The following is a 24,828-nucleotide window of genomic DNA, read 5'->3' on the forward strand; positions in this document are numbered from 1 at the left end:
GACGTACTTAGGAATCTTTTTCTATTTTATCAATATGATAACAAATTGCTCTTACTAATTATATATTAAATGAGTATAGTTTTTACAACTCTATTTAAGCGAGAGCAAGTGGGGTACATTTAGTCGGCATCGGTGTAAAGGTGGTAAAGTAAAGTACATAAGTGTCACTTCTACCCAGATTATTTATTCTTATGGTAGTACCTTCGTTGTTATTATAAAATACAACAGTTATGCAATCACCGGGACGATGGGATTCGCAATATTTACAAGATTGAAAAAGCCGATGATGTTAGAATACTTATATTTAAATATTAGAATGATGATATTTATTTTGATGATAGATTATTTTTTATTTATATAATTATCATGGAAATACATTTTAGAGAACATAAGAATTTTTAGTACTACTTAAATCTCCCGGGCTTGTGTGTGGCATTGTCATTTCGTACTTCTCCTTAATTTATTTAACAGAAGAACGAAGCATGTTATGAAATATACAAGAATTAAACACTTTACTCCTCGGTTGTAATTTTTTGGCATTCGATTTTGGCTAACACACATTTTGTCAACTACATTTATGGCAAGAAAGAAGGCTGTTAAAAATGTCTGATAAGCATTTAATGTAAGATAACATCCATTTATTGTGATTTTGATTTGTTAACAAAACGTTTGTGTTCAAAGTCATATTGCTCAAAAATTAAATTATTATTTATTAAATAGTAGAAAATCAAAGTTTTAATTTTCTTTTCATTTAAAAGTTTCCTCTTGTCGGTGCAACTAATTCTAACAGAGTATACTGATTCACCCATGATACCTCCCATGCGTTGCCATTCCTGAGAACTCAGGTATTATTCCTCTGTACCCTGTAAATTCACGCCATACCTCACCCTTCAAACCGAAACACAGCCATGCAAACACAACTGCTTCATGGGTAAAACACGAATGGGAAAGAGGTACCCAAGCAAACGACTTTTGTACAAAGTCTCCCACTGGTTCATGCATCTTCCTCCAGCCAATTCTATTTTCCTTGACCTCCGTATACGACATGACACCTAGTGTTTCCTTTATTTGTCCCATGTAGTTATTCCTTGGTCTTCCTCTTTTGGCGTCTATTTTTCCCTCTACTATGCTCTTAAAAAATTGTCATGTCGTATAAGTTGGCCCAGCATTTTGCCTCTCCAATTATTTAATTTAATTTAAAATTTAATTAAAACTACAATAAAGTTTTAGAACTCCTTTATGCAACTGTAAATATGATAACATGTTTTATAAACAAATTACTTAAGTACAGTAAAATGTTGGCAACTTTGTCTCTAAAAGATGAGATGCTGTAAAACCGAAGGATACCCTTTAATCTGTAAATTTTATGATAGCTATTAATTTCGCGATAGTTTATATGGGTGTCTTAAAAGATTGTGGCTTAGCTTCATAACCCACATAAAGACACTTCCTGAAATTAAACTATACTACATTGTCTGAGGAAACACCAAAAGGGCACGCCACTTGATCTGTAATAACATGTCAATGTCTCGATGCTAGGTTACTGTTATTTATTACTAATGATCCGGCCCAGTTTCCCGCGGGTAGATACATAGACATTTCAAAACTTCTATAGGTGAGTGAATTTCTAAAATCGGTTGAGTACTTATTAAGTTTGAAACTTGTGAAAACTGCATTCAATTTGGTGCAACAGTTTTTGCGTGATCCTGGTACAAGCACACAGACAGGCAGACATACAGATAAAATCTCTAAAAAATATTGTTTATGCATTTATTAGTTTTATGAAGACTTCATATATTTTTTTTTAATATTTCTCATGTACAAACATTAGTTTCAATTTTACTCGTATTATATTAATGAGAGTAAGATAAGTTAATTTTTATTTGTTCCTCATTTGTAAATATTTACCTGATCGATGTTTAATTTATTACTTGATATTATTTGACTCCTTGAGGACATCTAAAATTACAAAAAAAAAAATGTATGATTTTTGGAAAAAAAAAATATTAATTACTATAAGTTGACTTATACTGATCATGAATGAACTATTCCATCTACACAACTACATTTTATATATTTCTGTAACCACACAAGTGTGTAATTTACTTTAATTGATACTTGACAGCGGTCGCAAACGGCTATTCGTGAAGTACCAGACGCAAGTATTAATATCCTGGCCGGATTGTTATTATCCATAACAAGTCAGTAATTAGCGTTTGTATGACTGAACGTGTCAGTGGAAACTCATTTCGCATTCCATATTTCAAAAAGTTTATTACCAAGAAACAGAAATAGTTGCGTTATTGTTTAGGTCTGGGGAATAAAAGCGCAATTGCTAGCGATTTAATATGTCAGGTCGACTGTCGTTTCCTAAGAAAACAATAAAATAAAATTAATTGATTATTCATTAGTATTATCATCATCATATCAGCCGTAATGTCCACTGATAAACATAGGCCTCAGCCAGTAGTTGCCGCCGCTATATAGTCATCAACCGCAGTTAGGTTTTGATGATGTTTAAAGAGGGACGAAAATATAATATATAACAAGTTATTTGTTCTATCCATAAAAGTTAAAGAAAATTATCACTAATATTAGCTGCTTCTCGTGACTTTGTCTGTGATGTATTAAGTTAGTATATAACCTATCCGTGTATATAATTTCATTCCAATCGGTTCAGGTGTTTAAGCGTAATTAAGTAATAAACTACTATTACTAGTTCTAGTTACTACTGTTCTGTTTTTATTAGTATATACCCAACGTATCCCACATCATTATGTCGCGTACAGGCATTCCAGTCACTGCGGTTCAATATCGTGATCAATCATCACTTAGTCACCATCAATTTGATTTATGATTCATCATTCAGTAGCAATGCATCGGACGTAATGTAAGACGGGAACGAAGATGTAAAACGGTACAATTAACTCGATGTAATTTAGTTCTGTGTTGATTTACTAATATGCTTTTATGAAGTTATGTTAATATCTGTCTTGAGCATTTCAATAGATTAAATTCATCTAAATATGTCTATGTACATTTATAAATAAGTAATCTATTTTATAAATAGTTATCTAAATATTTTTATGTGTTTATTCATAAGAAGGTTAAATTATTTATATCATAGAAGAAGCATTATATAAATTGTGTCTGTATTTATTCGAAGAAGGTTTTAAAATTATTTATTTATTTAACTCTTTATTGCACCAGAAACATAAACATATACAGTGACATTTAAACAGTTCAAATGAAATACAGTAATATACAGATTAAAATATAATACATAAAGGTACTTAGGTCTTATCGCTAGCGCAATCTATTATAGACAACCTTTGGTTAAAGGAGAACAAATAGAAGCAGATAGATGGCGCAAGATTGAATTAATAATTTTTACGTGCATAACATACAAAAACTATAGTATTTTATTTTATTTAAATAAACACAAATAATCTACAAAATAGAGACATCACCGTACGCATTCACATATTATTATGTGTACAAACAGATAATTATGTAGAACAGACTCAATCCTATGGTTTTTTAAATAATCAACAGTTCCTCCGCGTATCCTGTGTTCCCATATTATTATTCAGAGAGTCAGGACGACGTTTAGACAAGTTATCAATTATAAAGATCTAACGTAGAATTAAATATCGTGCTACTTGTACACATCACTGCAACTTCGTAGGTACTTTTTATGCAACTTAGAATGGTAAACAAACTGATTGACTGATGGAAAGTGGTAACCATAATGGTGGTACTTTTTATTTTGTAATTGAATGTATTTTTAAATATATCTGTTATAAAATAGTCATTACGTTTAATTTTTTTTTATTTTGGACAAGTTAGTTAATATTTAAGTAATAATGCTTAAAGAGTAAAATACAAAAGTACGTTATAAATGCTCACATAGGAGGGAACAACAATGAAGACTGCAAAATAAAATAATTATTTGAAAAATAACATCATGATAAACCATGAGAGGGTTTAACACAAAAGAGCCAGCTATGTTAAACCCATTGAAAAGTATTGATGCAGAATATGAGAATAATAACTAACTTACCTTGCTTACGACTTCATTTTACTTTTTGTAGACATTTTCTTCATATCTGTAATAGAAACAATAAACAAAATTAAAACCTAATTTGACTATTTTAAAATTAATATAATATACCAAATATTATGATGAATCATCAAATCAATGATCAAAGGTTGACTGTAAGAGATCCCTTTATGGGATAAGTCCGCCATTGTATACTAAATCATTTACTAGTATTTAATCTGACTTATGTACAATAAAGATTTTTACAATACAATACAATACAATGAATTCATAAGTCCAAACTGTTATATTTCCCTCTACTCAGTAGGGATTTTCCTATTATAGGGAAGATACCTTTATCTGTGGCTCAGTATCATACAAAATTATATTATTCAATAACTATGTAGATATTAAACAATATTAATAAATGAAACTAAATTACATAATAATAATAATACGATTTAGTTTCATTTTCATGGGAAATATATTTCTTTCTGTTTTTTAACTGTTTTTTGTGATATCTTGTGATGTATTTTTTTTTTCATTTATTTTATTAACAATTTTAACTACCTGTGTGTATTTTTTATTTGTTTATATTTGCTAACGTACCCAATAACAGACTTACAATTATTACAGTATCGGTATAGTTACGATTATAATAATAATAATACATTTTTCTGGTTTGTATTTGAGCACAAAAATAAATCAATGTAAATTATTTAAATATTGAAAATTAATTTCAATATAGACAATTAGGTACAAGAACTGTTTTTTATCAATCGTCCGATGGGCATGTCTAGACAGAGTGATACGTTTCGGATTGTCATGTAATTATTCGGGACCATGAATGTTCCTTACATTATGCATTTATATAATAAATTTTGTTAACATATAAATATAATATAACATTATTGTATAATTCAAATAAATAAATAATTTAATTGATTGCAAATACAATAACTAATGTTTGTTTTGTACTTAGCTCGATAATACTGGTATTATACAACAGCTGAACATTGTTAATGGAATAACAGCATATTATGAGCGATTTTATATAATATTACCAAAAAATACAATGTGGTTTCTTCTATGTATTGAACTGGGTTATAATGTAATCGCTGTAATGTAATAGAAACGAATACGAATACTTGTCGGTTTGTTTTTATATTGCACACATTACATTAGATACGCACCTAATGATAATTAGTAATCATTGCTCACGGTATCGAGCGTTTAACACTAGTTGATTAGAAAATTACAAAATACCTATATACTAACATATAGGTATTTTGTAAGTTTTGGCTAATATGTAAGTTTAGCCGTGTGATTCCGGCGTAGAATAGGTCACCTTAACCTTTCCCGTGGGTGTCGTAAAAGGCGACTAAGGGAAGGCGAGGGATGGACAGCAGAGTCTCTCTTAAAACATCTCCAAAGCCTAACTGCGATTGTCAATCCGCCTGCCAAGCATGGCAACTACTAGCAAAACCCTCTAAGAGGGAAACTTATGTTCAGCATTGGACAGTTAAAAGCCGATATAATGATGATGATGTCAATTTGAGACTGTATAAATGTTTAGCTTATATTTAATCTTACTTGTAGAGAAGCTTATATTATACGAAATAACTCAAATTTTTATAAATTATCTCTTTTTTCAACCAACTTCATAAAGAAGGTGGTTCTCAATTCGATTGTATTTTTTTTATCTTTATTACCTAATAACTTCGTCAGTTCTAAACCCATTTGGATTTTTTTTTTTATCTGAAAAGATATACTTACCGATTGGTGTCATAAACATTTTAACAAAATCGGTTCGGTAGTTCAGTTTTGTTTAATGTAACCTATTCGATGACATCATCAGTTTGGTTTGTCATTTATTTAAAAACACTTTAGGTTTCACTGGGTCAAGTAAAAAGTAAGTACTTGTATTTTTTTTTGTGAATTACTTAGCATTTGTTGATGAAGCACTAGTCAGTAATTAAATAAGTAGGTGATGTCAGAAACCATTAAAGCTATGTGTTATAATCTTGGACATTTCGGGTGAGTAATGAGACAATAAAAGACAGGCGATATTCGTATTTACTTTTTTTCACAAAATATTTATAAAACTCTCTCGAGATACAAATATAAGTTTATTAGGTATTTCGTAACTTTTTGTTATGAATTGGCTATAACACGGTTTTTCTAAATAATACAAAGTAAAGAAATAGTTTAACTGAAATAGTCTATCTTAATATATTGATTGTATTAAATCTGTTCCGTCATCCGACATTATCTTATTTTTATTATATTAATAATAATATTATATTAGTTTTCAGAAATGGCAACGCATAAGGGGTACCGATTATGGGCGAAACAGTAAACTTTGTCATATTCATGGTACTGCTCATGTCTATAGGCGACGGTTACCACTTTCCACCAGGTGGGCCATCAGCTTGTTTGCCATTCTAAGTTGCATAAAAAAAGCAGTAGTTACGTGAATTTGGGAGGTCTGTCGTGGTCTAGCTCAATCATGTTTATTGACAAACAATAAACCATTATGTTAATGATTTCATAATCAAACATTGTAAAGCATCGTAATTGCACTTTCATGTTGAACCAAATCCGTTTGTCGACTTCTGCTTACCTAAGTGGCCGGTAAAAATTAAAAATACCGCTATTGCTTAGAACAAATTTACTTATGATAGCCACACAAATAAACTATATGTCCGCGTTCATAGTTCGTTCACTTAGAGAACAATTATTGTGGAGCCAAGCAGAGCGTACGTGTGTAATATTTTTTTTATTAGTATTAAACTTTATGCGGTTGCTAATAAGAGCCATTTTAGTTTTAACGATTATATCGTATATTTATGATGGGTGCGCTATGGTAGGATGAGCGGCACTGAACCGAGGCAAATAAGTAGCCAGAACTATAATGTGCTCGCGTGCTTAGAGCTTTCTTCCTAGTTGTAACCGGAAATGTGGTGAAGAAATTGATAAATATTTCATTAAAACTCAGTGATTTGTATTAAATAAGTAATGTTGCATTTTTAATTTATTGCAAGAACAGGACTACTTATATGTTGTTGAGAGTCATATTTTGAAAATACATTTTATCACATGATAATGTAAATATTTTCAAATTAACTGAGTGACATAATACTAAAAACTATTGTCATTATCTATTTTATTGAGCTAGTAGTATGCACCCAGTAAGATTAAATACTCATCGGCACGTTATCCTAACAAATTTGTCGTAAAAAACTGTCAGTTTATCTCAGTTTATATTGGGTTCGCTGAAAGAAACTTTTTTTGGGAGTAAATTGCTCGTCCTTATACTCTATTATGTTTAACAATTCTGATACAATACCTTTTTTGTGTACAATAAAGAATAAAGAAAAAAGTATGTCCGGACGATTGAAATATTTGAAAATTCAAATATTTTACCTTGATACTTATCTATGTTATAAAAATACCGTACGAATTGTAAAATTTCAGCCTCTTAGATGTGAACAATTTAGGCAATTTATTATCAATTCCTCAATAAATGATAATTACCTAGATACCAAAATTACAATATTAGAGGACAATTTAATTCGAGTCCTAAATATAGTTATTTATGTGAGTGAAATATAAAAAAAGATTATTATTACACTTAAGAGCTACAATCACCATCACCGTCTTAATATAATGTCAGCGTGGCCCAGTCTGCAGCTTGTAAACAGCGGTAACCAGTAAACACATTTGCAGTTTCCCACAGTTGAGTAAATTCATAAACCGCAGTGCTCTGCGAAGGGCAACGTATCGTGGCTAATATTATGTAATAAGCATGCTTCGAGCGTCGGCTGTCTTAATGAGACTTCTTCCTTACCAAGTATAACTTAGCAGCAGTAGTCATTTTAAATACAGTGTATTCCCATAGTACCAAATAGTCCGCCTTTAAAATGGCATATGAAACTAAATCTAAGGGAATGTTCAAATATTACAAAATACAGTATTTGAAGATTTTTGACCATCACTCCCCCCATATAACGAACTGTAACATTTTACTGTATCGCTTCCTCCTCCCTAAACGTTACGTAACACCAACACGACCACTAAAATCTAAAAGTTATAACACTAACAACTGCTAATAACAAAAACAAAAAAAAATTACTTACAATACAGTCGAGGGATTCCCCGTAAAATATAAACGAAAAGGGTTGTCAACATGGAAGGTTTTAATTTTTTATTTAAATAAAGTAAAGACATTGACACGTAATACGTTGCTCGAATCCCCCTCATTATTACAAGAGCACGCATACGTAATCCTTTCCCAAATTGCGTTACTTAATACTTGAATGCCCCCTAAGTAAATAGTCAGATCATGTCAAATTCGTTTACTTATCTGTGATAGTACCAGAGAGACTTTATATAAAAGTTGTTGATATGGATATTTCTATAACTTTCGTATTCTGTCAGCAAGCAGCTTTTTGTATAGCTTTATTTTAGTTCTAAGCGTGATATGTGACAGTAAAATCACAATGTATGAAACTATAATATCTTAATTTTCAGGAATTACAACCTATGTAGTGGTATTTTACGTTGGGCATCATAGTATTATTCTGTGGCGCCTATGATGCTGTTCATGATTGTAGATGACGCTCGCCAATTTCTTTCCTTTAGGCAGACCGTCAGCTTCCTATCGTATAATTACTTTAATGAAAAACTAAATTAGGGCTAAAATATTTATTTTATCGATGGCAACGTATGTATGTTTAAATGAACACGACGTTTATAATACTTATTTAAACATGCAGATATGTGATATTTTAATAGACAATCTAAATACGTCTTTGAGCCTTGTCTTGATTCTCTCTGTATACACCGAAAGGAACTCGGTGTGATAATAAATAACCATGACGTGAATTTATTTTCCAACAAATTATTGATTTAAGAGAGGACGCTTTGTTTTACCTATTCGATGTTACAAAATGCGACATTGGGCATGCTTTTCATAATGCACAAGAGAAATTGGATGAAGCTGTGTGTACAGCATAACGAAGTACTTACAATATACACATACGCAATCACTTTTAAATTAAGTACAAACGAGCAATAAATATTCTACTCTATATAAATATTTACTGCAAAAATATCTCTTGATCATTTAGAAAGTTATCTACTAATTACAATAAATGGCGGATTTCACTTCGCACATTGATTTCGTTATCTACAAAATTAATAGATATAAAAAAGTGTTAATTTAACTTCTGTGTTTAAATTAATAATGCAATTATTATTCTAAATAATATTTATCCATCATATTTTATAAACAATTAATGTAATTTAATACAATATAAGCAAAAAATTTTATCCCAAAGAGCATAGTTGAAAAATATATTCTACTAGCTGTATTCCATAGATTTGTCCGTATTTGTATCGTGATGTTCGATATATAACTTTCCTTAATAAATAAACTATTAAGTCCAAAAAGACTTTTTCAAGTTCTGAAATTCAAATAAAACTTACTTTTTTGTATAAATAAATAATAATAATAAAAATATAAATTTTAGGATTTCATCCACGTTTCTTAAGGATTCCTAAGATATAAGAAATAGTCATTTAAAAATTACAGAAGTTAATATTCAACACAACTTTATGATGAACATAACACTTCCTGCCAAAGTATTCCGTAAATTCATGCTGTCACGTAACCACAAGCTCGAAATTTTGTCTTTTGCATCAAACAGTAACTGAACATTGTTATGAACTTTACCGATGCATGTTAATACACGCAGTTGTCTCAGTAATCACCAGTTAGTATTCAAGACAAACCTCCTCGTGATCTGAATGAATTCGTAAGGTATTTTCCGCATTTTTATATGCTCCTCATACGTTAAAACAATTTTGGCTATTTGCAAATTGATGATCGAATTAATCGACTGCTGGTGTCATCGAGACGTGACTTCGTATTTATGTAATAAAATTTATTTAACTGTCTTGAAGACAGGAGAAAGTCTTGCTTCATAGTTACGTAGTGTACACAGAGGTTTTATAAGCTAAGCCTATCTAGCGTCCTTGAGAAAAATTCATGGCGCCCCTAGTAAAACCAATTCGAGAAGTTTTTAGATTCCCATCTAGAGAATACTCTGTGAGAGATATTCTTCAACAAAGGAACAGCATTTGCTGAAACCAACAGACAATTGGAAGCGTTGTGTGATCAACGAGTCAATAATTTTGGTACAATGACGTTTTGTACACCTTTTTTGGCCACATTTTAAACATGCCTTTTATTACTTTTTTATTTTTACTGTATATATATATATATATATATATATATATATATATATATATATATATATATATATATATATATATATATATATATATGTATGTATATATGTAGAAATAAAAACTGGTAAGTCTCTAATCATATTTATTTATTATCACAAATTGAATTTTTAATACTAAAATATATTGATTATATTTTATTGCTCGATTCAGTGGACTTATAAAATTATTTGTTAGGCGTGTGGGACAGTCTGATATTAAAAGACAAAATCTTATTACCATTTCAATTAAAAATATTTTATTCTGAATTGCATCAGTAAAATAGCGCACAATGTAAGTACAAGATGTGTCTAGTCGTAAGCAATTAATTTCACATTTGTATGCAGCCGCTGTGATGACAGTCGTGATGTCTGACGTCCAACTTTTACTGTCTACACTTCATACAGTACAACTAGAGCGTGATTTGCATGTACTTATACCAATACCTTCGGTCATCAGTCATAATAGATATCCAATTAAAACATCCAAAACAACTGATCGAATATCACCCCACATGCGACTTGAGTTCTTATTTTTTAAATAGGTTAATCGTTAGAGGCACTAAATGTTTTAGTTAAATTAAAATAATTATAGATTAAGTATGGCTTTTCATTAGTTAGTGTAGTCAGATATGACAAGGCGGTGGCCATATTTAAGTACTTTTTAGAACTTAAGTGAGTCTAGTTGTTATTAATGATCGATACGTTAATGTCGAATCACGATTTTCTTGGCTCATTAAAAATGTTCAGGTAATGGATGTTTAGATAATTACAATACATTAAATAGATAATTGAATAATCGTATTGTATCTTAAATACATTAGATGGAGTTCTCAAATGTATTACAAGAAGTCAGTTGATGCAGGTAGCTCGAGACCTTTCCTTATAACAGTCTTTGGGGAACACCTGTGTTTTGTAGTAGACAAATAACGGCTGATATGATAATGATGATCTTAATACATAATGTCTCCGGAACTACTTATAAAACTTGAAATTTTAGACATATTTAAGTTCTACATTATGAAAGAATGTTCATGGTTATTGAACGGATGAGAGTAAGTGACTACCACCTGAGCACCTGCAATACCAAAGGAATTGCAGGAATTATTTTACTCTTTACAACTATAACTGTTTCTAATAACATGGTACCTACTATATACTTCTATAAAGTAGATTTTCATGTAGTTAATTTTGCGTCATGTTTTTTGTTTAATTCTGAGTTATTGCATCTAACAGATTATGTTTTGTCACTTAACAATTCATAAGGTCAAAGTCATCTTATGCTACATACATTATATCACGGCCTAGCGGTATGTTAACCCGACATACATTCTTTACAGAGAAGTCGTGGTTTTCATGACAACAGTTCCAAATCGTTAATAGTTTTCCTTCGTGATTGAAGTTTTCACAACATGCCCTCTATTTTACTGTGTTTCTGTCGTGTAGTAGCTGTGTTTGTATGGCTGTGTTTTGATTTGAAAGGTTGAATTTGACAGTCCTACTTTTGCATTAGATAGAATAGTAATTAAGATTCAATAGATATAAAAGAGGTGCTTTGACTGACTGAAAGACACGTATTAATAAATATAAATATCAATATTCTTTAGTATTATTTGCCATATGATCCTACGACACGCAAGAACCGACTAAAAGAGGACGAGAAATGGGCAACAGATTCCCTCTTAAAACAGCTTTAAAGCCTGACCGCGGTTGGCAATCCGCCTGCTAAGCGTAGCAACTACTGGCAAAACCCACCCAAAGAAAAGGCTGAACATATCAGCAGTGGACAGTTAAAGGCTGATATGATGATGATGATTATTTAGTAGGCCTTTTTCTTTTAAGAATAAAATTTGTACATACAAATATTTTCTCAAGAATGCAAATTATGCTATGCGCGTGCGCAGACCGGTGGGTCGTTCCAACAAGTCGCTATGAGTAAACGTGATCGCACATTACTGTTCGCAGTTAAACACACACTAAATAATCGTTAAACACCCATACTGCGTTTACTGCGGCCTATTGAACAATTTTAACTCATTATTACACTCCATTACATAATTTTCAACCGACTTCAAAAAAGTAGTTACAAAATTTGCCAATGTATTAAGAATTTGTACTGTAAACACTGAAATGTACTATTGGAATGTTTGTGTTACAAATTTTTAATATTACATTTTCATCAACTATACTCTGTGCATAATTGCATGCTGCAGGTGACAGCTGTCACTTTGGCAGTTTGGACTGTAGTATAACTGTATTGAACTTTAAAGACAATTTCATAATCATAATTGATACTTTCTCATGATCAAATGGTAAATCTGTAAGTCTTAATAATATTTTTCTATGATTTTAACGATCTGTCACTTGTATCACGTGATTACATATTATATATTACTCTGTCATCACATACTCATAAATTTCTCTAATTAAAGCAAATTCGATCGCTTCTGTTGAAACATACTAGTTTTTAATTTATATGTGTATTTAATTTATATGTATATTTCACTCAGACACAGATTTCATTCAAATCAGTCATTTTCTTTAAATTTAGTAAAAAAATAACAAACATCAGTAATTACAATTTTATTATAGTAAAGACAGATATTGTCGACAACATTTTCATTAACAAATGCGTTGATAACGGAAATATTGTTTCCGTTAATATGTTTATAACTAAGAAAACAGTTTTGTTGAACATAAAATTCAATTTTATGAGATAACTAATAATTCCTTTTATTGTTTAATGTTGATCTATTGTTCGAAACTGTTTACCTTCTAAACATTGATTTCTTCAAATGAGATTTAATTTTTGTCAATTTGATGATCTATTAAAGTTAAGTTTTATAACACCTTCATGCTTTTGAATTTATTAATCCTTTATAGGTTTATTTGTAGGATAATAAAAGACGATTACGGTTCATCCGTAGAGTTGCTGATTGGTTTAAATCAAAGATCAAACATTGTCTCTAATTTTGTCATTTTGTATAATTGTTTAAGTAACTTTGAGAGCCTCTTCTTTTTGGATGCCATTATAAATAAATTTACATTTAAAAATAGAAATTAAGTCTTTTTTTTATTAAGATTGGTTAATCCATTATATTTCCAATGCATTTTAATGTATGTCTATTGTGTCTTGTCCCCATAAAACTGGTATTGTGCATAGGAATTTTAACAGGTGTCGTTTATCTGGCTCCCGTTTACACTATAAAGTAGCAATTAGTTAAAAGAACTTAACTGTTACTAATTCTTATTATTAGGTCGCCATTAAATTTTACTATTGGAAAGAATGTTGTTTTTTTTATTAAGAGCTTTAATTACGAAACGTGACAACGTCCACACATTCTTCAACTGTTTTTGAAAATTGACAGACAATTATCTCTCAGCTTTAAATTTTCAATGTTTTTGATGGAATATTTAAAAAGTAGACCATTTTTTACGAACTTAAACGTTAATCATAGAATACGTTGCATATAAATCTACCATTAAAAACATTGCATCTACTTTATATTTTGCTTAAGACTATTTCAAAACATTTTAGCATTAAAAGCCAAATTTTCAGTCACAGCTTTATACTATTGCATGATTAACGTTTTAGTTAGATAGATAAACTCATTATTTTTATTAAGAAATACATAAAAACTGTGACAATAGCAACAGATAAAATAAACAGTGTTTACCAAAAGGGCGACATACCTACACAAAATTTTTTACATAACATGTTTTTACATAATATGTAAAAATGTAATATGGGTACTATAGTGATGCAAAAAGGTAAAATCTCTGTGAATTGTTTGCTTAAGTATATAAGTAAAACACTCATTTTCAGTTACTATCTGAAAAAGAAGTAATTAATAGGCAGAACACTTTTAAATAATAATCAGTCAAAAGTAAAAAAAATCTTGTTCGTTTGCAAATACTACAAGGTTTTTTAAAATTTGACAAATAATTGCGACGTACTACCCCTCATCAATCTAAAGTTATGAAAGCTCTTAAATAAAGACAGTAATAATAACTAGTTTTGTATACAATTTAGTATGACTATATTTCGTCACGAAAGCAACTGTCAAAATGTAAGAATACAAACATAGAAAGAATTTCACTTACTTATTTCTCATACATTATTATTTGTTTTTATGGCTTATTATTTTTATTTTCACATAAATTTAAATTGACATTAAGATAGCGACAATTCACATGTACTTATGTATTATTAATAAAGTAACCTTAACTAAATCATTGTACATTATCTTATCTAATTAGTTGTGCCACGAACACATTTCAACCGCGTGATTGGAATAAAAAGTATTATATGTCTTTCTACTATTTTTTATATCAAATATTTTGTTTGAATCATTAAGATATTTAAAAATAATAAGTAAACAAATTTTAGATTTATAATATTGATTACGATAATTTTTTTTTTATAATTTAAAAATTGAATACATTCAATAATTATTCTACATTTAAATTAAATTTACCTATAAAACAGCTTATTTAACTATCAGAATTTACTCTTGTAATATCTAAATATTACGTTATAAATTAACGTCGGCAACAGGTAAACTCGTCAGAATCGACAAAGGGAATTTAAATCGGATTAATTAAAGAGTGCTCACTGCACACTGACTGGCCGTTATTTCGAAACTATTATGGTCAATTCGGTAACGGCACCGAATAACGAGCGAGTAACGGACGATATTATTGTAACACGCGTTTTTCTGTAACAGCCGTAAGATATGTAGATCGGATTGAGTACTTGTCCGCTAACTTTACGGTTGTATCGTCAACCTTTCATTCAAAAACATTTAAGAGATTACGGTAATTTACAGCGTTTTAAACTTATATAGCCCTCTAAGATATGAATAGGAAATATGACGCAATGACGCAATTGCTATGTGGTCCATACGGCATATGCCTTCTTTTCCCATAGGTGTCATAAAAGCCACGAGAACATAATGGACGAAGGATGGATAGCAACGTCCTTCTTAACACATCATCAAAGTCTAACTGTGGTTGCCAACCCGCCTGCCAAGTGTGACAACTATTGGAAAACCCCCCGTTATGGAGGAGGCCCATATTCAGCGGTGAACAGTTACCGGCTGAAATGATGATGATGAGGATGCAATGAATACCTTAAATTTCAGGGTGAAATCGAAATGATTAGCGTCCTTTTTAAGCGACTTTATATGTTTTATAGTATAGAAATGTCTGTTCATGAAAAATTCCATAACAGCTCATTGTTAATTTTAGAAATCCCTGCTAATTTTATAAATATGAAAGTGAATTTGTTTGTTTGTATATATATATATATATATATATATATATATATATATATATATATATATATATATATATATATATATATATATATATATTGTGTTGGAGAAAGACATAGGTACTAGTATACTATTTTATTATCATAGACATGTGACATAGGTTACTTTTATCATGCGAATGAAGTCACGGGTAATGACTTATAAAATATGAATATGTACAGAGTTAGTTGTAAAGGGCAAAATCCAAAGACAAAATTAAGAAAATCGAACAATTCGTCTCAACAAATAGTTAAAATCTACTGTCAAACTAAATCGATCACGTGACCACGTGGCTAGAATGGAAATTGTAAAAATATTTTGAGATTTGAACAATCACTGTTTCTGCTTAGAAGATATACCATACTCTATGCAGCTAACTCTGTATGCATCAGACAATAACGCGTCATAAATATTTCATACCGTAGAAACGATGCAAACGACCCGTCATTTAAATTTAGCTGTTTGCAACTAAGATTTATTGGATCGTACGTGATTTTTTAGCGAATATGCTAAAGTATTTGGTCAAATAATGCTCGTGTGCAGTATATTCGTAGTAATGACCCAAAGTGGGGATCGGAACACCTCTGCCGGACCGTTATGCTACCCACATTGGCCGCAACATCTCGGTACCGCCTCTGTAAAGTACGGAAGGCGGTACCACAAATAACGTAAGTACATAGATGTGCAAATAATGTTACTACAAGTACATTCTCGATGTACCGATACGTACTCTATGATCACTCATGACTCATTAAAATAATGGTCAAAAGTTCTACCGTTGCCACGGAAATGACCACTGGACTCATTTATTATGTTGTGTTAGCATTACTTTATTGTTTTTTACTGTACTACTAAACTAGGTTAACTATACATTGCAATACAAAATTTTGATCTACATAATCTAACTGCAGTCTTAACCGAATCAGTATAGGGTATATATGAGAACGGTCGAGAGATGGGCAACAGCGCTTCCCTTAAAACATCACCACAGCCTATTGCAGTTGCCAACCTGCCTGCCAAGAGTGGCAACTACTGGCAAAACCCCTCAATATGGGGAAGGTTATATTCAGCAGTGGAAAGATAACGGCTGATATGATGATGATGATGATATATGAGAATAAAAACTCTGTAGATTAGAAAAAAAATCGGTTTAAAATAGTCATAAGGCCTGCCTAATGGTATATTGTATATATACGTTTACATCAGAGGTACCAATTTTCTTACCAGAGGAAAACTGCAAAAGTTATCTGTAAGAATGTTATCAGCTGTGCATGCATAGCTATGTTTCAGTTTGAAGTGTGAGATATGACAGTGAAATTACTCGAAAGCACAACATTTTAATGTTCAGGGATCATAATTTATATGTTACAGTACATTTATTGTGAATTTCGTCATAATATTTTTATTTATGGTTGTCAAGTAGCAAGTCTATAAGACTATAGATACGTAAAATACTATTTTTAAAATCAGTAACAAATTAAGTACTTCTTAAGGATGCCTCATTTGTTTATAATGAGCATCGATTGTAGGGTGACGTAGTATATTTAAATGTATAAAACCTGTACATATATAAGTACAGTCCATAATAATGAAGCTGTAACTACTGTGTAATTCATAGCATATCTATCATCAATTACAATGTATATGAATAAGTATAATAGATAACGTATCTCAACTGTATCTAGACTAAATGAGGTTGGATTGATCTATAATGATCTATTATTATATTATTTGCGAACGAAAGTTCATGTCTTCGTTAGCGAATTAATAAATAGCTCACGGCTACGCTGGTTTGAATATCAATTTATATTACACTACCTGTTATTATTTAATTGAACTTGTTTGATATTTAAGAGGTCCATTATTGATGGTTGCTATGTAATCTAGACTAGCTACCTATTAAATATAAGATGGACAAATGAAAGTCGAAATTATACCTTCAGGGCTCTTTAATAGTGTGTAAACTTTGTATTTATCAGTAGACGTCCATATAATTGTAACTTTATGTATCTATTAACTAATTAAAAGTAGATATATTTTATAAATTTAAGTATTATTAATTATCTCTTTAAACCTTGTCGATTCTTATTCAACGTCTAATTAATTTCGACTTCAAAAATTCAAATATATTTTCGAAATACTTTTTATCGAATTTAAAATAAGATTTATTACAAAACTATTTAAAAACATTGAATTGCGAATTCTTATCTCAAACGTCGTTATTTTTGTCGATTTCAGTGTAAAATTTAATTTCAAAATTCTAGAATAAACGGTAACAAATTGCAATAAAATAATAACATAGTCACCATTTTGCTGATTTTATTCTGTGGAATAAACACATTAATTATGAAACTAAGTTGAAACAAATATAATAACATGCGCATAGTGATAAGGTCGAAAGGAAAAAATTACTAGTTAGGTAATGATGCAAAATCATTAGATACCATCCACATGTTAGATACATTGACTGCACTTGTTTGATGGACTGTGAATTGAGGGCGTAGAGTACAAGTATGCATATTCACTAGATTTATTACAAATTAATTCTTTACAAAATAATTTATAATAGCACTAACTGTATCCGACAGTTTTATGTACGCACGAGTTACAGTATGAGATATTATATATCTAGGATATAATCTATTTGTGTAGTAAATTTAATTGAAATGCATTTAATAGTTTATGTGTGATTCACAAACATCACAATATTTAAACAACTTTAGAATTTTTTATATAATATTAGTACGATTAAAATTAATATCTTTAGTTTATCATTTCGAATTATTAAACCGATTTCATTTATTCTTTTCGCAATTTATAAGGTGTCGCAATGATAAAATGTAATAAAATATAAAATAATAAAATGTTGAATTATATATAAATGTTAATAAGAATTTGCCGTATGGTCCCGGCCATAGAATAGGCCATCCCTTCCCTTCTTATGGGTATCATACGAGGCAACTAAGAGAACTTAATCAGATGGAATTAAATCGAGGAATGGGCAGCAGAGCCCCTCTTAAAATATCACCAAACCTAAACTGCCAGGGGGAAGGGATTGTTAGTAATGGGGTCTAACAGCCCCATTGTTAGCAATACTCTATCAGGTCGACCTCCACGCGGTTCCCCCTGGAAACCATCGTGGTTAATTCTTGTGAATTCGTTACGATGGGCTCACTGACCTGTTTTCGTCCTAACCATCATCATCATCAGCTATCACTGGTGCCATAGCGTAGGCAAGGTAACTATTTTATTTTCACCCATTAACAAAAACATAAACTGCCATATTACGTCATTTTATACGAATATCGAAATGATAAAGGTTAGAGCAAAATATAATATTAAATAGGTACACAAAAGCTAAATAGAAAATTGAAATCACTAGCATTTGATGGGGTGTTTAATAGTATAACAGAATATTTTTTCTGAAGCGTTTCTTTGAACAAAAATAATAGTTTTATAGCACTAGTTAAAGAATAATAGTTTGAATACAAAAACAGTCATATATTTCTCTTTTTCAAACAAACTTTAGGTAAACGAGAAAAGAAAGAAGACGTTAGTTATTTGACGCAATAAATCTAATAAAAAATGCTCATGTTAATTTTATTAATGTGTGTGTATACCATACACACATTTAAATATTTATATATTAGTTACATATATTGTATAATATTTGTATAACTGTATCCCAATGCTATTCTTTACGAAACACCTATAATTTCTATCAATCTGTTGAACGTACTCATGTATTGTATAAGTACACATACAATACACAAGTATGGAGCGTCGTTAATTATCTGCGCTTAATTATCGAGCTCTCCTTTTTATTGCGGCCTCTTGTGGGAACTCACCGGAACAATATTATCGGAAACCACATACCCACAGTCATGTAGGTATTGAGTATATAATGTATTTATCCATGTACTTGTATTTGATATTTATGAAAATAGGAAAAAATAAAATATTATAAATTAAAAAAAAAATATTAAGATAATGCCGCCTGTGCCTGTGTGGTTTAGCTAGCGGGATATCAGTGAGGATGAAGGCAGAATAATTATCTTTTCGAGATAAATTCACAAACAATTAATAACGGCCTCTTTCTTGAAGGCACTGCGTAGAAGTTAACTTGATACGCTAACTTCTGTTTATTAATAATATTAATTCAAGAATTTAAAGGTACTTTGTTTATAAAAATTTTAAAAAGTATTATGCTACAGAAGCTTCATTTTTTATAATATTATTAGTTTTGATTGCTGTACTCGGATCAAATATTGCTTATACCAAATTTCATGAGGATTATTTGAGTCACTGTTAATATTCCAAAAAGTGGACAAACAAATAAACAAAGTCACTTTAGTGTTCTTAAAATATCTCTGAATATAGTATTGTACAAGGCAACTAAGGGAACTTATTGGTCGAGTGATAGGTAGCAACGTTTCTCTTAAAACATCTCTTAAGCCTGACTGCGGTTGTCCAATCCGCCTGCCAAGCGTGGCAACTTCTGGCAAAACCCCCTAATCAGAGGGAGAGAAGCAGAGAGGGAGGTTTATGTTCAGCAGTGGACAGTTAAAGGCTGATATGATGATGATGATGATGACTGTAGCATTATAAGGACAAGAATTTGGGAACATGGTATAGAATTTGACGCAGTTTAATCAAGATACAGCATACATTATTTAAATGTTATTACGTCATTTTAAATTATATTAGGTTCAAACTAATTAATTAGATTAAATTAATATTAATTTTATTCAGTGATATCAATAATTCATTTTATAATATTTGGTTAAAATATTACTTATTAAAATACGAGTATTCATTGTGGCCTTGTACTTAGCACAAGATACGCATGCGGCAAATGAAGCATGTAAATTGCTAAATAATGGGATAGAGTTAAAGTGATAGAAATTTTGTAGAAAACTTTTACGGGAGATAAACATGCAATAAAAAAAATTATATAAAATCCTATAGATATGGGATACAATGAGTATAATATATAGAATTTACTTCCAGACTCGCAAACAGAAATAACAAATATGTTTCTATATCTATTTACTCTATATCTATCTATTTCAGTCATACTGTGAACCTATAAAATTATAAATTCAGGAAGACAGGTGAAAAAGTATAGTGAGTAATGAATTCAGGAAAAAAAATAACTATATTACGACAACTTTGTTCTTCAACTTAAAGAAAAAACTAATTAAGTATTAATCTAATTATTTTTTTACTGAGAGAAAAATAAAATAACGAATGTAACACATACGTTGTTCACCGCTGAACATAGGACTCCTCTGTAAATCAGTGTAAAGAACTATCGAAACCGTTCTTTTGCATCCTATTTGAAATTGTCGCTCCAGCTAGTAGGGAATAGGGGGGAAGAGATTGTTAGCAATGCGGATTAGCGGTCCCATTACCGTTCCATTGTTATAATTTGTCTGTAGAATACAGATCGCTAAACATACAAGAATACATTGAACTACGTATTAGCATAGTGAAACTTTCGATTTGTCATGTCCGGTCCAATATTGGAAATGTAATATCATGCTTATATAACCGGCGGCTCCCGTACCTATCTAAACGGTATTAATTATTTATTAACTTTCGTTGGTACGATTAAAATATAATAAAAATACTGACGCAATTATTAACTAGCTTTATTTCGTGTCTTCGTTCGCATGAATAAAATATATAGAATGTCCTATGTTTCAAGGATATAACCTATTCGTGTACCAAAATCCATGAAAATTTTTACAGTATCTTTTGCGTGAAAGAGTATCAAAGATCCACCCGTCTTTATGTACATAGTAGTGCTATAGTATGCTGTCAAGGAGATTTATCTAACTTATAAATTTTGTTATTATACGTAAATTTAATAAAATTTATGCTGAACAGCTGACGGAAAATAGCAATCGTCGTTTATAGATAAAAACAACGCCATGGATTTTATAGAGTGTAGTGACACCTATGACACGTCTGTACATATGTTCAATGTATTATCATCACGTAAGTACGTTATACTAAGTCTATGGTATCATCATCATGAACTTAACGTCTTATAGACCTTTGTAATTTTACAACAATATTTTTAATACGAAGCATAATTACGCAGAAAGCTTATCTGCTTCGTGGAGGACAATTTTACGTATGAGTATAAAATTAATACTTGTAAATAATTGTAATTCCATAAATGCATTATAGACCATTTACAAAGTTTAAAGTAAATTTAATCTATTCCCCTTTGGTCCTTTTAAAACAAATTATTATAATTTTTATAGAATATTATATACCAATTATATTATAAATATAAATGCGAAAGTTTGCAATGATGGATAGGTGGATGGATATTTTTTTTTTGTTATTCTTTCACACAAACATTTTTGAGCGGATTTGAATGAAATTTGGTATACAAGTAAATTATATCCTAATTTAGCAGGGTACTTCATATACTGATTTACGTAGGTGAAGCCGTGAGATGTAGCTAGTTAAAAATAAACTAAATAAAATATTTATATATAAAATTAATAATTTTAAACTATCAAAAATATTATACCCGAATTACCCTTAAAACATATTTGTTTCTAATACATAATTAGATATTATAATTATTTTATTATTTCCAAAAATTATTGAATAGAGTCATCTTAATTTCAATTCTAAAGTTTCTTTGTTAAACTGTTATATTAAATCATGAATATAAAAATTAAATATACATGCAATAAAACTTTACTGCTTTTGAATGGAAAATAAATTTAGTTATTTCACTCAGAAATAATCTAGCACGTAGTGTGATTTATTAATTATTCTTTCACATAGATTCAATCGTATTTGTCTGCATCATTCTATGATCAATTTGTATCAATAAAGGCGTGTATATTTATAATTATAAAATCGAAACACTTTCGCAAATGCAAATAAATCAGGTTCTAATTCACTTTCGATAGAAATATTCGGTAGATAGATTTGGTATATCTACCGAATAAAGATATAAGATCTTATCTATGAATTTGATTCTCATTTAACAGTCCATTTATTGAAGACTAAACGTTTTAATATTTTGAGAGATAATTCTACATAAGTTGTACGTTTATAAATTAGTCAAGTGAAATGTTAATTAATTCTTACCTAATAATTTGTACAGCGCGGCGTGTAAACCGTGCGAGCTTCTCAAATGTCGGAACAATAGAACATTGCAGTTTAAAAGAGTCGTTATATCACATAACTAATCAAATCAAAAGTCACTTTTTAATTTAGTTCTGGCCGTAAATAAAATTTGTAAACATTAAAAATGTTACGAGTCATATTTGAAAATGGAATCAAGGTGAATTCCGATTTCGCAGTGTAAGGCTATACTCGACTATTTACTATTTCGATAATTTTGCAAACACGTGTTTTTCCGGAGAGTGTACACGAGATGACTCGCCGGTACCGCGAGTGTCGGATAAATGGCGAACGGAGAGAGCACCTGTACGGCTCATCCGTGCACATGGTTGCATGTAAAGCACCTGTTACATTCGTAGAGCGGTAACAGCAACTTGCGACAGTTTTGTACGCGAGCAGATATCAACGATACGACATATTACTAATAGATTACAATTCTGCATGTGCTTTATTTATTTTTTATTACTCCATAACTATATAATTAGTGACATATAAAATAATTTTATGTATTAACTAAAGTATGTGGAAAAAAACGTAGCAGAAAAACAATACTGAAAAGTAACACATAGCTATTTCCTATATTAAAAACTATATATATATATATATATAATAAGTTTAGCGATGCGACTAAAGAACGAGATTAAAATTTTTATTTATATAGATGTAATAGACGCAACAACTATTGGTACTTAGTGGAATTTAGAATCATAGGTACTTTTATGCGAATTTTATTAGAATTCTCATTTTAAAAATTGCTTTATGCTTAGAGAATTTAGAAAAGCAATGCAGATATTTTTCTTTAATGTATGAGGAGTGTCAATAAGTATCAATAAATTGCTTTTAACAACAAGGCGAGCAATTAATAAGTGCGTAGTTTCATATAAATTGTATTTTATATATAATATTTATAGTTCTGTGTATCAATATGTAGTTAGTTTATGCTAAAAATGCAAATAAGTATTGTATCTATCTATCTAAATTAACTTATTCACTTCATCTACCAGAGAGAGATTTTGTACAAAACTCGTCTGCTCGGATAACTATGTCACATTCGTGATTCTGCCATGAAGCAGTTGTGTTTACATGGCTGTGTTTCGGTTTGAAGGGTGGAATGTGGCAATGAAATTACAGTGTATATATATAATACCTTAGTCTTCAGGAAGGGCGACGAACGAAGGGTATCATGGGTGACACAGAATACTCTGTTTTGCCCACGGTATTATTCATGTCTATAGGCGACGGTTACCACTTTTCATCAGGTGGGCCGTCAGCTTGTTTGCCATTCTAAGAAGCAAATAAAATTAATCTAAAATTAAACTACATTCAATTTACACAAGCATGTCGCAAATTATAAAGGTAGGAGGTACATTTAAATATTTTTTATATTTAATTTGATTATGATTGATGCCCATCATATCGATTGACTTGTCCGCGTTCTTACGACGTATTCTCCTAATTGTTACATCTGCCATATATTCAATAGACGTTGTTAAACTTTATACTAGCGATAGACATTATTTGAACCGGTTTAGGGTTAATAATACTTGATTAATGTCGTAATGATCCTGTCAAGTTTGATATCTTCGTCAATAGCGGCAATTTGTACAGAATGTAATTCATCAAAACGTTGATTTGCATGTAAAAATTAAATATAATAATCGGTTATAAATTTAAAATTGTATTCTATTTTTAAATTGTATCCTATTCATAAATCTGGGTGCCCCGTTCGTTCTATTGGATACTGATACTTTTTATTAGTTTTTTGACTACTGTATGTTATGTCTTGTGAGTTTTTTTCAATGATTCTTATTGGTAAATCGGTGATTTATCTGTATATTGTATTATTGTATACAATATACTGCATTGCGTTCTAAGTAACTGTACGTTGCCTATACACTGCGTTTTTATGTCTATGATTTATTAGAAAAGTATTGGATGTCTTGATTTTAAAAAGAAATCCAAGTTACGTATATATTTTGACCAATATAGTAAGTTTATTCCCGTATTGGTAAAAATTTTGTGA

At 30.3% G+C, this 24,828-nt stretch overlaps 1 protein-coding gene across 2 annotated transcripts in view; it reads right to left on the reverse strand.

The window, feature by feature from the left end:
* The window catches only part of LOC113521619 (uncharacterized), a 73,390-nt gene extending 50,311 nt beyond the window's left edge, over positions 1-23,079 (reverse strand). Inside the window, exons 1-2 of one of the 2 annotated variants that reach the window (XM_026907204.3) lie at positions 22,770-23,079; positions 4,064-4,109 (exon numbers count right to left, since the gene is read on the reverse strand). The gene's annotated coding sequence lies outside the window, so the exon portion shown is untranslated. Of the gene's footprint in view, positions 1-4,063; positions 4,110-14,436; positions 14,528-22,769 lie in introns of those variants that run through there. The other variant, XM_031909849.2, reaches the window with a different exon arrangement.
* Positions 23,080-24,828: the final 1,749 nt, after the last annotated feature.

Source organism: Galleria mellonella, unplaced genomic scaffold (genome assembly GCF_026898425.1).
Source record: "Galleria mellonella isolate WM207_F2 unplaced genomic scaffold, CSIRO_AGI_GalMel_v1 utg63, whole genome shotgun sequence".
NCBI classification, from domain to species: domain Eukaryota; kingdom Metazoa; phylum Arthropoda; class Insecta; order Lepidoptera; family Pyralidae; genus Galleria; species Galleria mellonella.